The sequence below is a fragment of the Schistocerca nitens genome, chromosome 1 (genome assembly GCF_023898315.1).
Source record: "Schistocerca nitens isolate TAMUIC-IGC-003100 chromosome 1, iqSchNite1.1, whole genome shotgun sequence".
Classification (NCBI taxonomy): domain Eukaryota; kingdom Metazoa; phylum Arthropoda; class Insecta; order Orthoptera; family Acrididae; genus Schistocerca; species Schistocerca nitens.
Genome location: NC_064614.1, coordinates 389,360,595 through 389,373,259, shown reverse-complemented (window position 1 = coordinate 389,373,259; position 12,665 = coordinate 389,360,595). Strand labels below are relative to the sequence as shown.

Here is a 12,665-nt window from a genome sequence, read left to right as displayed (position 1 = left end):
GTAGAATTAGTAGCAAGGAAGTTTTTCACCCATCTCATTATTTATGACGTCATACCTCCCGAATTACGTGTCCTACAATGATATAATTTTGCAGTTACATTCAATGCTGTATGTGCATACTGACTGCAAAGTGTATCGCGAATGCAGTTAGTGATAAAGAAGTAATATAACGTCATGTACTATGCGGTTCTTTTACTGTATGAACAGCGGAAAAGTAGTAAACGGTGAACTTTTTCCTTTCATCATTTTGTAAGGGTTGCCAAGGAGAAAAGATTTCGTAAAAGTTTGAAGTTATGTGTAAAGTTTGTTGCAATTCGCCAAGTACTCTCATTCTCAAATACTGGATAAATAAAGTCTGGGAATTCACGTGTTACAACCCCACCTATTTAAAAGGTGGCTGGTTCCTACCCACGCAGCTTCTTTTGCCTGACTGAGGTTTAAGTGTACCCAATTTGGTTAAAATCGGTCAAGTGGTTTAGGAGGAGATATGGAGCATACAATCATACACACACACACACACACACACACACACACACACACACACACACACATACGTACATGCATTTTTATGTATATTAATTCTTGTTCGCAACTTGAATGCGCTAACTGTTAAGATAGCATTTATCTGCCCTTGTTACGGGACGATGACAGATTTTTTGCAGGCGTTCTATTTAGCGACGAAGCGTCATTCACCAACAGCGCAGCGGTAACGTAAACCGGCATAATATGCACTATTGGGCAACGGAAAATCCACGATGGCTGTGACAAATGGAACATCAGCGACCTTGGCGGGTTAATGCATGGTGCGGCATTATGGGAGGAAGGATAATTGGCCCCTATTTTATCGATGGCAATCTAAATGGTGCAATGTATGCTGATATGCTGATTTCCTACGTAATGTTCTACCGATGTTATTACAAGATGTTTTACTGCATGACAGAATGGCGATATACTTGCAGCATGATGAATGTCCGGCACACAGCTCGCGTGCGGTTGAAGCGGTACTGAACAGCATATTTCATGACAGATGGATTGGTCGTCGAAGCACCATACCATGGCCCGCACGTTCACCGGGTCTGACGTCCCCGGATTTCTTTCTGTGGGGAAAGTTGAAGGATATTTGCTATCGTCATCCACCGACAACGCCTGACAACATGCGTCAGAGCATTGTCAATGCATGTGCGAACATTACGGAAGGCGAACTACTCGCTGTTGAGAGGAATGTCGTTACACGTATTGCCAAATGCGTTGAGGTTGACGGACATCATTTTGAGTATTTATTTCATTAATGTTGTATTTACAGGTAATCACGCTGTAACAACATGGGTTCTCAGAAATGATAAGTTCACAAAGGTACATGTGTCACATTGGAACAACCGAAATGAAATTTTCAAACGTACCTACGTTCTGTATTTTAATTTAAAAAATCTACCTGTTACCAACTGTTCGTCTAATATTGTGAGTCATATGTTTGTGACTATTACATCGCCATCTTCCACAAAGCGAAAAAAGTGATCCAACTAAAACATTCATATTTCTTTACGTACTACACGAATATGTAATAAAAATGGGGGTTCTTATTTTAAAAAAAACCGCAGTTGATATCCGATTGACCTATGGCAGCGCCATCTAGCGGGCCAACCATAACGCCATCTGGTTTCCCCTTTCAAGCTAGACAAGTTTCGCTCTTTGACTTTTTTCGTTTGACGCTTATTTCGTGAGATATTTGGCCCGGTCACGATCAATGAACCACACTGTATATATCCAGTTTCATAGATTGTATACAATAATTTGAATAATCGTTTGCTTGCCACTTGGTACAATGATTTTAGAAATTGTGAAGGAATGTTATCTACCGCGTCTGCCTTGTTTATACTGAAATCTACCTATGCTCTGTCAGTATTCTCGAGTAAAGTTAGATTGTCGATATCGTTTGGGCTCAACTATGTCTATCGCTACAACGCCAGCCACTTATTTTAAAGCCGAGAACCTTGTGACATGTCTAACAAGGACACTGCCAGTAAACAAGCAGCGAGTCCGCAATACAGGACACGGCTATCTTCATCCTTAAGCCGTCGGCACACGGACCGTGCATCCGAACGTTGAGCGTTCAACGTGCCGAGTTTCTGACGTCATAGCGTGGAATAGCACGTTCGGGAGTCTTTCCGTCTCGCTTCGGTACACAGTTGTGAGGCGCCATATTGGCATTCATTTCAAGCTTACATGTATATATGCCGTTTCTGAGTACCAGAAAATTGAGAATCACTGGAAAAACCGTTGTTGACTGTGTGGTTCGTTCCAATAAAATAATGGGAAACATCACATTCGGGGCAAAAGAATTATTGTAACTTGTGTATTATGAGAGTAGTCTATTTGAAGGTAGCGACACACTTAAGATCCACCCAAAATTATTTTTGGTTAAATTTGTTATAGTTAAATTTTAATTAGTAACATATCTACGATAAGGTTTTCTGCAAGGGGTAACATACCATGATTGCTTACTATGGGTCTGTTGTTGGTTTAGCGTAACGAGAGTTGCCGGCACGGTAGCTCAGTTTGTTCGCTCAGAGGGTTACGTGCCCTCTGTAATTAAAAAAAAAAAAAAAAAAAAAAACTGAGTTAATCGATCATCAACGAATTAAACGGATGTCTTTTGACGTCCGCACCGAGCTGACGCAACGAGCAAAAGCGAACAAAAGGAGATTAAAAAAAAAATAGCGTCATTGTCTTGTACTGTTTGTTGGTTGGGGCGGTGGTTCGCGTCTTGACACTACTAAATTTTATTTCCTAACATTCGCGTTTTTATTAGGTTCTGATACTTTATTATTAGTTTAATATAAGTATATACTATAATATTTGATGTTATGTAAACATAAGTTCACCTTTTTCTGAGGGGTGACTTTGTTCGATTGGCTTAATCTACAAGACAGCTTGCGCTACTTGTATAACGATATTTTGCTCCTTTTTCTTTTACGCTTCGTAATTCACATGTTGCAAAGATTCTGCTACTGGGTAGGAACAGTGATTAAGTAAGACTGACCTTGGGGTTGTACTAAAATGTGGAAATGATGCAATAATGTTTATCTTATGCGGAGAAGGATTCCAAATTTGTACCGCACTGTTTGTAATGAAACTTTTATAAGTGTGTGTCCTTATTGATTGGACCTGGTACTTTCATTGCGTTTTAATAGAGGTAACGTGGGAATTTTACGCCCGCCCGTTGAGTAAACAGTGTGATTTACGAACTAGAAACATCCCTCACCTGCCGCTGGAGTGGATTGCGATCGCATATACTACATTGGGGGCCTACGTACCATATTCACAAGTCGCATCGTTCCTGAGCGTTCAGCAGCGCGTTGAACTTGGCACGCTCAACGTTAACGTTCGACAGCACGGTCCGTGTGCCGACGGCTTTAGACTGATGTTACGCTGCCGTTCGCACTTTCCCAGACGCAGTGCTAATTCCGTGGGATGTTGCAACGGATGTACTAGCCAGAGTAGCAAGGGCAGAACTGCGCACGCGCGGCCGTCGTAATTGGCGGTCGCGGCGCGGTGTGGCCGCCTGCGCGGCAATCTGGGCGCGTGATCCGCTTAACCGCAGGCAAGGACAGCAATTGCGGCGCCTCGCCTTGCTTCGCCGCGCCGCTCTACGGCTTCGCGACAATAAACCGGCCGCAGCCGCAGCCGATTAGAGGGGCCACAAGTGCGAAGCCACGCGGGCCCAGCCCACCGCAACTGCCTCAAAATGTATCACAGCGTGAGAAGAGCCGGTCTCGGTCTGCCGTCGCCGCTGTTCGTTCAGGGAACCGAGGAACGATAGCTGTCGGTAGGCGATGTGTTAATCACTACCCAATGTTTGTTGCGTGCTCATGGAGAGAAGAAGAAGGAAACGGTCTATTGCCACACAGTCGACATGGGTTTAGAAAACATCGTTCCTGTGAACCACACAAAGCTCTTTATTCACATGAAGTGCTGAGTGCTATTGACAAGGGATTTCAGATCGATTCCGTATTCCTGGATTTCCGGAAGGCTTTTGACACTGTATCATACAAGCGGCTCGTAGTGAAATTGCGTGCTTATGGAATATCGTCTCAGTTAAGTGACTGGATTTGCGATTTCCTGTCAGAGAGTTTGTAGTAATTGACGGAAAGTCATCGAGTGAAACAGAAGTGATTTCTGGCGTTCCCCAAGATAGTGTTATAGGCCCTTTGCTGTTCCTTATCTATATAAACGATTTGGGAGCCAATCTGAGCAGCCGTCTTCGGTTGTTTGCAGATGACGCTGTCGTTTATCGACTAATAAAGTTATCGGAAGATCAAAACAATCTACAAAACCATTTAGAAAAAATATTTGAATGGTGCGAAAAGTGGCAGCTGACCCTAAATAACGAAAAGTGTGAGGTCATCCACATGAATGCTAAAAGGAACTCGTTAAACTTCGGTTACACGATAAATCAGTCTAATCTAAAAGCCGTGAATTCAACTAAATACCTAGGTATTACAATTACGAACAACTTAAATTGGAAGGAACACATAGAAAATGTTGTGGGGAGGGCTAACCAAAGGCTGCGTTTTATTGGCAGGACACTTAGAAAATGTAACAGGCCTATTGAGGAGACTGCCTACACTACGCTTGTCCGTCCTCTTTTAGAATACTGCTGCGCGGTGTGAGATCCTTACCAGATAGGACTGACGGAGTACATCGAAAAAGTTCAAAGAAAGGCAGCACGTTTTGTATTATCGCGAAATATGGGAGGCAGTGTCACAGAAATGATACAGGATTTGGGCCGAAAATCATTTAAAAAAAGGCGTTTTTCGTTGCGACGGAATCTTCTCACGGAATTCCAATTACCAACTTTCTCCTCCGAATGCGAAAATATTTTGTTGACACCATCCTACATAGGGCGGAACGATCACCACAATAAAATAAAGGAAATTAGAGCTCGTACGGAAAGATATATGTGTTCATTCTTTTCGCGCACTATACGAGATTGGAATAATAGACAATTGTGAAGGTGGTTCAATGAACCCTCTGCCAGGCACTTGAATGTGATTTGCAGAGTATCCATGTAGATGTAGATGTAGATGAACACCTCAGTTTACATAACTGTAAGAATGTAACTGGCATAAGCTCCGGATTATTCGGATGTGGATTATTCGCATTGTTCGTTATCCATGGGTACCTGGGTGATACATGACTCAATATTACGGCGACACATCCATCTGCCACCTTCGGAAGATCTGACGCTGCTGCTGAGTCCTGCTGAAAACTGATTTCAAGTCTGGAAGCCGTCGTCCTATAGAGGTTCACGTTCCGTAAAAAGGCGCATGCATCGTGCACCGACGGTGCTGACCCAAGACTGGCCTGTACTGCTGCCCGGCGCCAACGATATATCGCAATCAAAGACCGTACACTAACACACGCGCCGGCCGCACCAAAGAACGTTGTGCTTTCGTACAGGACAATACAGGGTTCCACATCGTACTGAGAGGAAAATCCTTGCCTCTGTTAATCAAATTGTTTGCCAACGTAATTTCAATTGACTGCTTAGAACATACCAAAAACCGGACGTACCGGCAACTATCGGGGTCTCGTCCGATATTCCCCCTGTCCTTTGTTTAAAGAGAGCTCTGCGTTCGCCTATTTTTCAGTTTGTTGTAGCCTCGTGCGGCGTCGAACATCGACGCACCTGCCCTGCGTGAATATATCGGCCTGTGTAAGCGTTTACACATCGACAAGAAATTTAGTACATGCCAAAATGTCCCAAATCAGCCACGACGGGGGCGAATAGTTCACTAATCGTAGCAGGTGGATTGAGCACTTCCTTAATACCTATAACACAAAAAAGCCCCAACACAAGGAATTATACGAATAGGACGAAAATCGGTGGATGCTATCGTAGTGTACAGAAAGAAACACAATTTTAGAAAAATTTGATGACTAATTCAAGAGAAAGAGCGTCACAAATTGAGCAAATAGTAACGTGTTGGTCCACGTCTAATCCTTATGCGAACAGTTATTAGGTTTGGCACTGATTGAGAGAGTTGTTGGATTTCCTCCTGAGGAATATTGTCCCAAATTCTTTCCGATCGTTGGATCGTCAAAAGTCCCGAGGTGGGTGGAGGGCCCTGCCCATAATGCTCCAAACGACCTTAACTGGTGCATCACATCTACCGATTTCCGTACCTTTCCGATTATTCCATCCGAACTCCCTAGCCCGACGAATCTGCTTGTCAGAGTATCCATTCTCACTCAAAGGACAGGTGTGCAAATTTCTGTGTTACGTTAAACGCATCGGATGCAGCGTGTGTTTTGCGTGTTAGAGTTCTAAGGACACCACTGCGTTTGTACGGTGGGTGACAACTCCTAGCATGCAGATATCGGTCCGTATTTGTCGGCTTTCGATGAACACGGAGCCCTAGAGTACCATACTGTTTTTTAAAACATGACACCCGACAGAGGACACTTCCCAGCACTTTTAACCACCATGGAACATGAGGCTGGGGTTAAACCAGATGAAGTGGTCCAAAAGTCGGAGACAAACACGTCCGTGTGGCCAGACAGAAAACGTGTCGTCAACATATTTCCAGAAAACTAATGTCCCCAGTGTCCTATCCCGTGAAGTCCTCCAGTATTCGGCAGGATATGGAGTATGGACCATCCTCTGAGGGTGAGCGCGGGTTCATTACCGTCACATTTAGAGTAAACATTTTTTAAAATTTTTTACCCCCATTTATCTTTCTATCTGTACGATGTGTGTGAGAAAAGTACTGAGACTGACAACACTGCGAGCAATCTGGCAACGCTGTGTTGTTTTACTTGCGTACAATGGCCTGTTCATCCCTTTCAGATGCTCAGTCCAAGTTTCAGCTTGCTACATCCAACAGGTGATCTTTGAGAGCACCGTCAGTGGAGTTATGTTTTTGCCGTATGTTACGAAAATGTAACAGAGGAATTTAGAGCAACGCTATGCCGTCAAGTTTTGTGTTAAACTTATGGACTCCGCGAGTGTGACCTTCGAAAAGTTGAAACAGGGCTACGGGAAATATTCCTTATCAAGAAAACAAGTTTTTCGTTGGTACAAACCATTTCTGGAAGGCTGAGAACACACTGAAGATGAACCGCGCTCAAGGAGGTTCAAGAACCGAGGAAAACGTCGAACGTGTGTGTGCTCTTGTGAGATTGTTCTTCAGGACAAACTGTCTACCAAATGTTGTAAACCCTTTTTTGGGAACAATTATGTGTTCAGATCACTCGAGGCGTTTGCTGTTGGCAACAATAACGCCCACGTTACTCTTCACCTGTAAGCTTGAATTCAGTACAGCTCGGTTCTGTCTCGAATTTGTTTTACCGACAGTTTTAAATGTACGTTAACACTTATACACGGCAGTATGAATAGAATTACTGATGCAGCATTGGCGTATATACATATGTGCAAGGGTTTACTGCCGGCCGCTGGTGGCCGAGCGGTTCTGGCGCTACAGTCTGGAACCGCGCGACCGCTACGGTCGCAGGTTCGAATCCTGCCTCGGGCATGGATGTGTGTGTTGTCCTTAGGTTAGTTAGGTTTAAGTAGGTCTAAGTTCTATGGGACTTATGACCTCAGCAGTTGAGTCCCATAGTGCTCAGAGCCATTTGAACCATTTTTTTGAAGGGTTTACTCAAAGCAATGGAAGAACGGTGCAACTGTTCGTGCACTGACAGCAGTCACATTAGACAGTCTTTGCATCAGGTCGAAGACGTCTAAAAGAAACGGGAACCTTAGATGTTAGGGTCATGGCATATTACAGGCTTTTTCACTATTATTGAGGTATTTCAGATGAACAAAGATAATAGAGATAACTACCCAAGTAAATAACAATTATATTTGCACTCTGAAACGAATAATCGGAGAGCACGGGTCCCTCATACCAAAACTTTTTTTGATAATATCCCTGAACAACCTATGAAATTTTATTGGTTGAGGTGGGCTCACACTGTATAGCCGTAAGCAACATTTCCTCCCATTTTAGGTTAAGGTGCTGTTATTGCAACTGGAAGGGCATAAAGCCACCGAAATAAAACGATAATAAATCTACGAGGAGTGAGTGTCCGTCACACTTGGCCACTGAGTAAGCAGGAAACAAGAAAGACAAACGAGATCGAAATGCTTCAAATGTAGAGAAAACTTAACACAGGTTTGTATACCGACCGAGGTGATGCTGGGAGCTAGACTGTTCAAATCCTTTTCCGGCCATCCATATTTACGTTCTCTATGGTTTCAAGATTGTAATCATGGCTGAAGCAGCAACATTTGAAATTCTTCACGGTAAATGATGACAGCCAAAACAGTTGCAGGATAAAGATCTATCAAAATTCTTGGCCAATCGCTTAAGACAAACGCCTTGATAGTTCCTATCAAAAGGGCATGGCCGAATTCCTTCCCTATCGTTCCCTCAATACGAGCTTGTACACTACTGGCCATTAAAATTGCTACACCACGAACATGACGTGCTACAGACGCGAAATTTAACCGACAGGAAGAAGATGCTGTGATATACAAATGTTTAGCTTTTCAGAGCATTCACACAAGGTTGACCTCGGTGGCGACACCTACAACGTGCTGACATGAGGAAAGTTTCCAACCGATTTCTCATACACAAACAGCAGTTGACCGGAGTTGCCTGGTGAAACGTTGTTGTGATGCCTCGTGTAAGGAGAAGAAATGCGTACCATCACGTTTCCGACTTTGATAAAGGTCGATTGTAGCCTATCGCGATTGCGGTTTATCGCATCGAGACATTGCTGCTCTCGTTGGTCGAGATCCAATGACTGTTAGCAGAATATGGAATCGGTGGGCTCAGGGAGGTAATACGGAGCGCCGTGCTGGATCCCAATAGCCTCGTATCACTAGCAGTCGAGATGACCGGCATCTTATCTGCATGGCTGTAACGGATCGTGCAGCCACGTCTCGATCCCTGAGTCAACAGTGGGTGACATTTGTAAGACAACAACCATCTGCACGAACAGTTCGACGACGTTTCCAGAGCACGGACTATCAGATCGGAGACCATGGCTGCGGTTACCTTGACGCTGCATCACCGACAGGAGCGCCTGCAATGGTGTATACAACAACGAACCTAAGCGCACGAAAGGCAAAACGTCATTTTTTCGGATGAATCCAGGTTCTGTTTACAGCATCATGATGGTCGCATCCGTATTTGGCGACATCGCGGTGGACTCATATTGGAAGCGTGTATTCGTCATCGCGATACTGGCGTATCACCCGGCGTGATGCTATGGATGGTTACACGTCTGTCACCTCTTGTTCGCATTGACAGCACTTTGAACAGTGGACATTACATTTCAGATGTGTTACGACCCGTGGCTCTACCCTTCATTCGATCCCTGCGAAACCCTACATTTCAGCAGGATAATGCACGACCGCATGTTGCAGGTCCTGTGCGGGCCTTTCTGGATACAGAAAATGTTCGACTGCTGCCCTGGTCAGCACATTCTCCAGATCTCTCACCAACTGAAAACGTCTGGTCAATGGTGGCCGAGTAACTGGCTCGTCACAATACGCCAGTCACTACTCTTGATGAACTGTGGTATCGTGTTGAAGCTGCATGGGCAGCTGTACCTGTGCACGCCATCGAAGCTCTGTCTGACTCAATGCCCTGGCTTATCAAGGCCGTTATTACGGCCAGAGGTGGTTGTTCTGGGTACTGATTTCTCAGGATCTATGCAGCCAAATTGCGTGAAAATCTAATCACACGTCAGTTCTAGTATAATACATTTGTCCAATGAATACCCGTTTATCATCTGCATTTCTTCTTGGTGTAGCAATTTTAATGGCCAGTAGTGTACTTTGTCTCTGATGTCCTTATCGTTGCCGGGATGTTAAATCTTGATTTTCGTTCCTTCCTTTCTTTACACGATTACACCTGCTACAACTTAGAGTTAACAATGAAGATCTAATTGAAATATTGTGGTTTCTCTGGTTCCATTATTCATAACTGCTGCTGTCATCTACATAAAGAGAAAGGTATGTTATTCAGCTGACTTGTTTATGACAGGGGAAGGAAGGATAGCAGTTAGTTACACCTGTACTTCGTTTAGGTTTTGTTGTTAACTGTATATTAATAGAGACAGTGGGAAGATAGATCCGTAAAACTGATTTCGAAGCTGTTTCCTGGCGACTGTGTTGATTGTGCCCTCCAGCGAAGCCATACTGCTTGTTCACAGTCGTCGCGACGCCGTCTTACAAGCTGCAGTTCTGCCAGTTCTTGAAAGGCTGCTGTACTTGGCCCTAAAGTCTCGAGGCCGGAGGATATGGTTGTGGCACGATTTCTTTCTCGTGGCGGTCTTGCAGGAAGTAATGGACATGCGGCGGGCCATATAGTCCTTACACTGTGTGAAACAAGTCGTGATTACTATTTGACACTCTTCGAGCAAGCACGTGTACTCTCTCTTTGACGATGACAGGACAGAATCTTGTCGTTAGTAGGTGATCTGCTGTGCCGTCTTGTTACGGACAATCTCTTCCTATTTGCGTCATCGTGCTAAAATTAACCCTGCATGTCAACGCCGACGGAATGGCCGTGGGTATTATGTTGTCATACTGTGCTACTCGCCGGGAAGGCCACCTTGGAAGTAACATTCCGTTTAATGACATCTTATATACGGCAGCTTATTGGCTATTAATAAAAGCGCACACGTTCGGCAGTTGGCAGATCGAGGGCATGGCACAGCCTGTCAGTTTCTGATACAATCTGAACTGTTACTCAATTCGGACTTTTAACTTGCTATTTCTGCGGGGAATTGATGGGAAAGGTGAGCCAGCCAATTTCGTTTCCTCCCTGAGGTGAATGAGCTACAGCGCACCAGACAGAATGCAACTTCCGTCTGCAAGACTCTGAAAAGCTTTCGGCAGGAATAGTAATTCACGAATTACTTTGTCTTTGGATCAGAGTAAAAGAGGGAATGGAACAAATTAGTCTATAAATAAATAAAAGAAACGAGGACTTGAGCACAAACGCTCTTATAAGCATAATAGCAGACAAACCCGCAACTGCCCGGGTATTCATTTTACCAAATTTCTATTACAAACGAAAAAAAAGAATGAATTGTGTTAGTACTGAAGTATGGAAAAAATTTCATTTCCATGCATTAGTGAAAAGACCTTTGAAATTACGAAACAGCCGTACAAAGAAATATACGTAATATACGAATGTGTAAGTAAAATATCCATACTAAGATACATGATTCCGGATGGTTTTTGTATGCTGGGTGCAGCTATGTCACGTCTGTTCACCGCGATTTTGTTAACATTTCTCCGGCACCGCCTCTTCGTAGCTCTATAGGCGGCTATCGTTTCCGCCTACGGCCGTTGGCGCTTCGCAGTTGAAAGCTGTCAAAAGCGCTGCCACGTGTCATGGGTTTTCTTGTGTTGAATCGACTGCAGGAGTGTCGTAGTAGTAAAGAATAAATGTATCATTAAAACGGCATGCATGATGCCATAGTTTTTCGCGCATCTCACTGTTTATGACATATCTCCTGCACTATGATAAGATAGATAGTTGTTACCCCCACGGCAGTTGTTGTCTGATAGTAAGGGAAATGTGTACCACGTTTGGTCGAAATCTGTATATTGGTTTAGGAGGAGAAGTGGAACATACACATACACAAGCATCCATTTTTATAATATGTATCGATTACTTGACTTTTGTTTAAAAGATTCTCGCTGACAAAAGTGAATTTTTCTTGAAGCGTCGGAGAAGATGGACGTTTTCCGTTTTCTATTAGGACGCAAAAACCACGGGGCTCATACGCGCCCACATGAGAACCGTAGAACACGAAGACAAAAAAATTAGTTAAAAGCGACTACACGATCACGGAAGGAAAAAACAAGTACTTGGAGAAAGGTCCATAAAATACGCCATAGAGAAACAGAGATCCTGTACTAAAGATTAAATGTGTTTCGCCATATTGATACGACAGGTAAAAAGTAAGACGCGGTCAACAGCCCATGCATCTTTCGCTAAAACGGCCGGCAACTCAGACGGTAAACATAAATTGGAACGTAAGTGGTTAAAAAAAAAAGGAGCATTCCGTCACGAAATGGAGAACCGTCTAAAAAACGGTGCCAAATACACAACTTAGCTAAAATGATCTCCTCGTGACGAGAGGGATGAAAGGAGATCGTCCAAGTTGCTGGGAGAGGTTTAATTTCTCGGAGCTCGTTCCCGTGAAGGGAGAACCAGTGGTGATGCCAAAGTGACATCACCTACTGACAGACGACGACACAGACATTATCGGAGGCAATGGAAGAACTAGCGGGCCGAGGTACCAGGACTGAAACCTTGGCAGCAGCGTCACCAGCCTCGTCTCCCGTCACGTGAGCAGGAACCCACATAAACATCACAGTGGCTCCGTCAAGAGTGAGCAAGTGACAGCTCTCCTGGAGCCGTTGTATCAAGCGATGGACGGTGTACAGCACACAGAGGCTGTGAAGGGCACTGAGAGAGTCGGAGCAGAACACGCAATTAAAAAGTCTGTGCCACCGGATGTACTGCGTGGCCTGATACAGGGCGAACAGCTCTGCTGTAAATACTGAGCAGCGTTTCGAGAGCCGATACCGAAAAACGTCGATGTCAATAACAAAGGCACACCCGACACCGCGG

The 12,665-nt window shown here is 44.2% G+C and overlaps 1 protein-coding gene across 1 annotated transcript in view; it reads right to left on the bottom strand.

The window, feature by feature from the left end:
- Positions 1-12,665, bottom strand: part of LOC126249312 (uncharacterized) — a 448,424-nt gene that overhangs the window by 305,124 nt on the left and 130,635 nt on the right. The window lies entirely within an intron of this gene.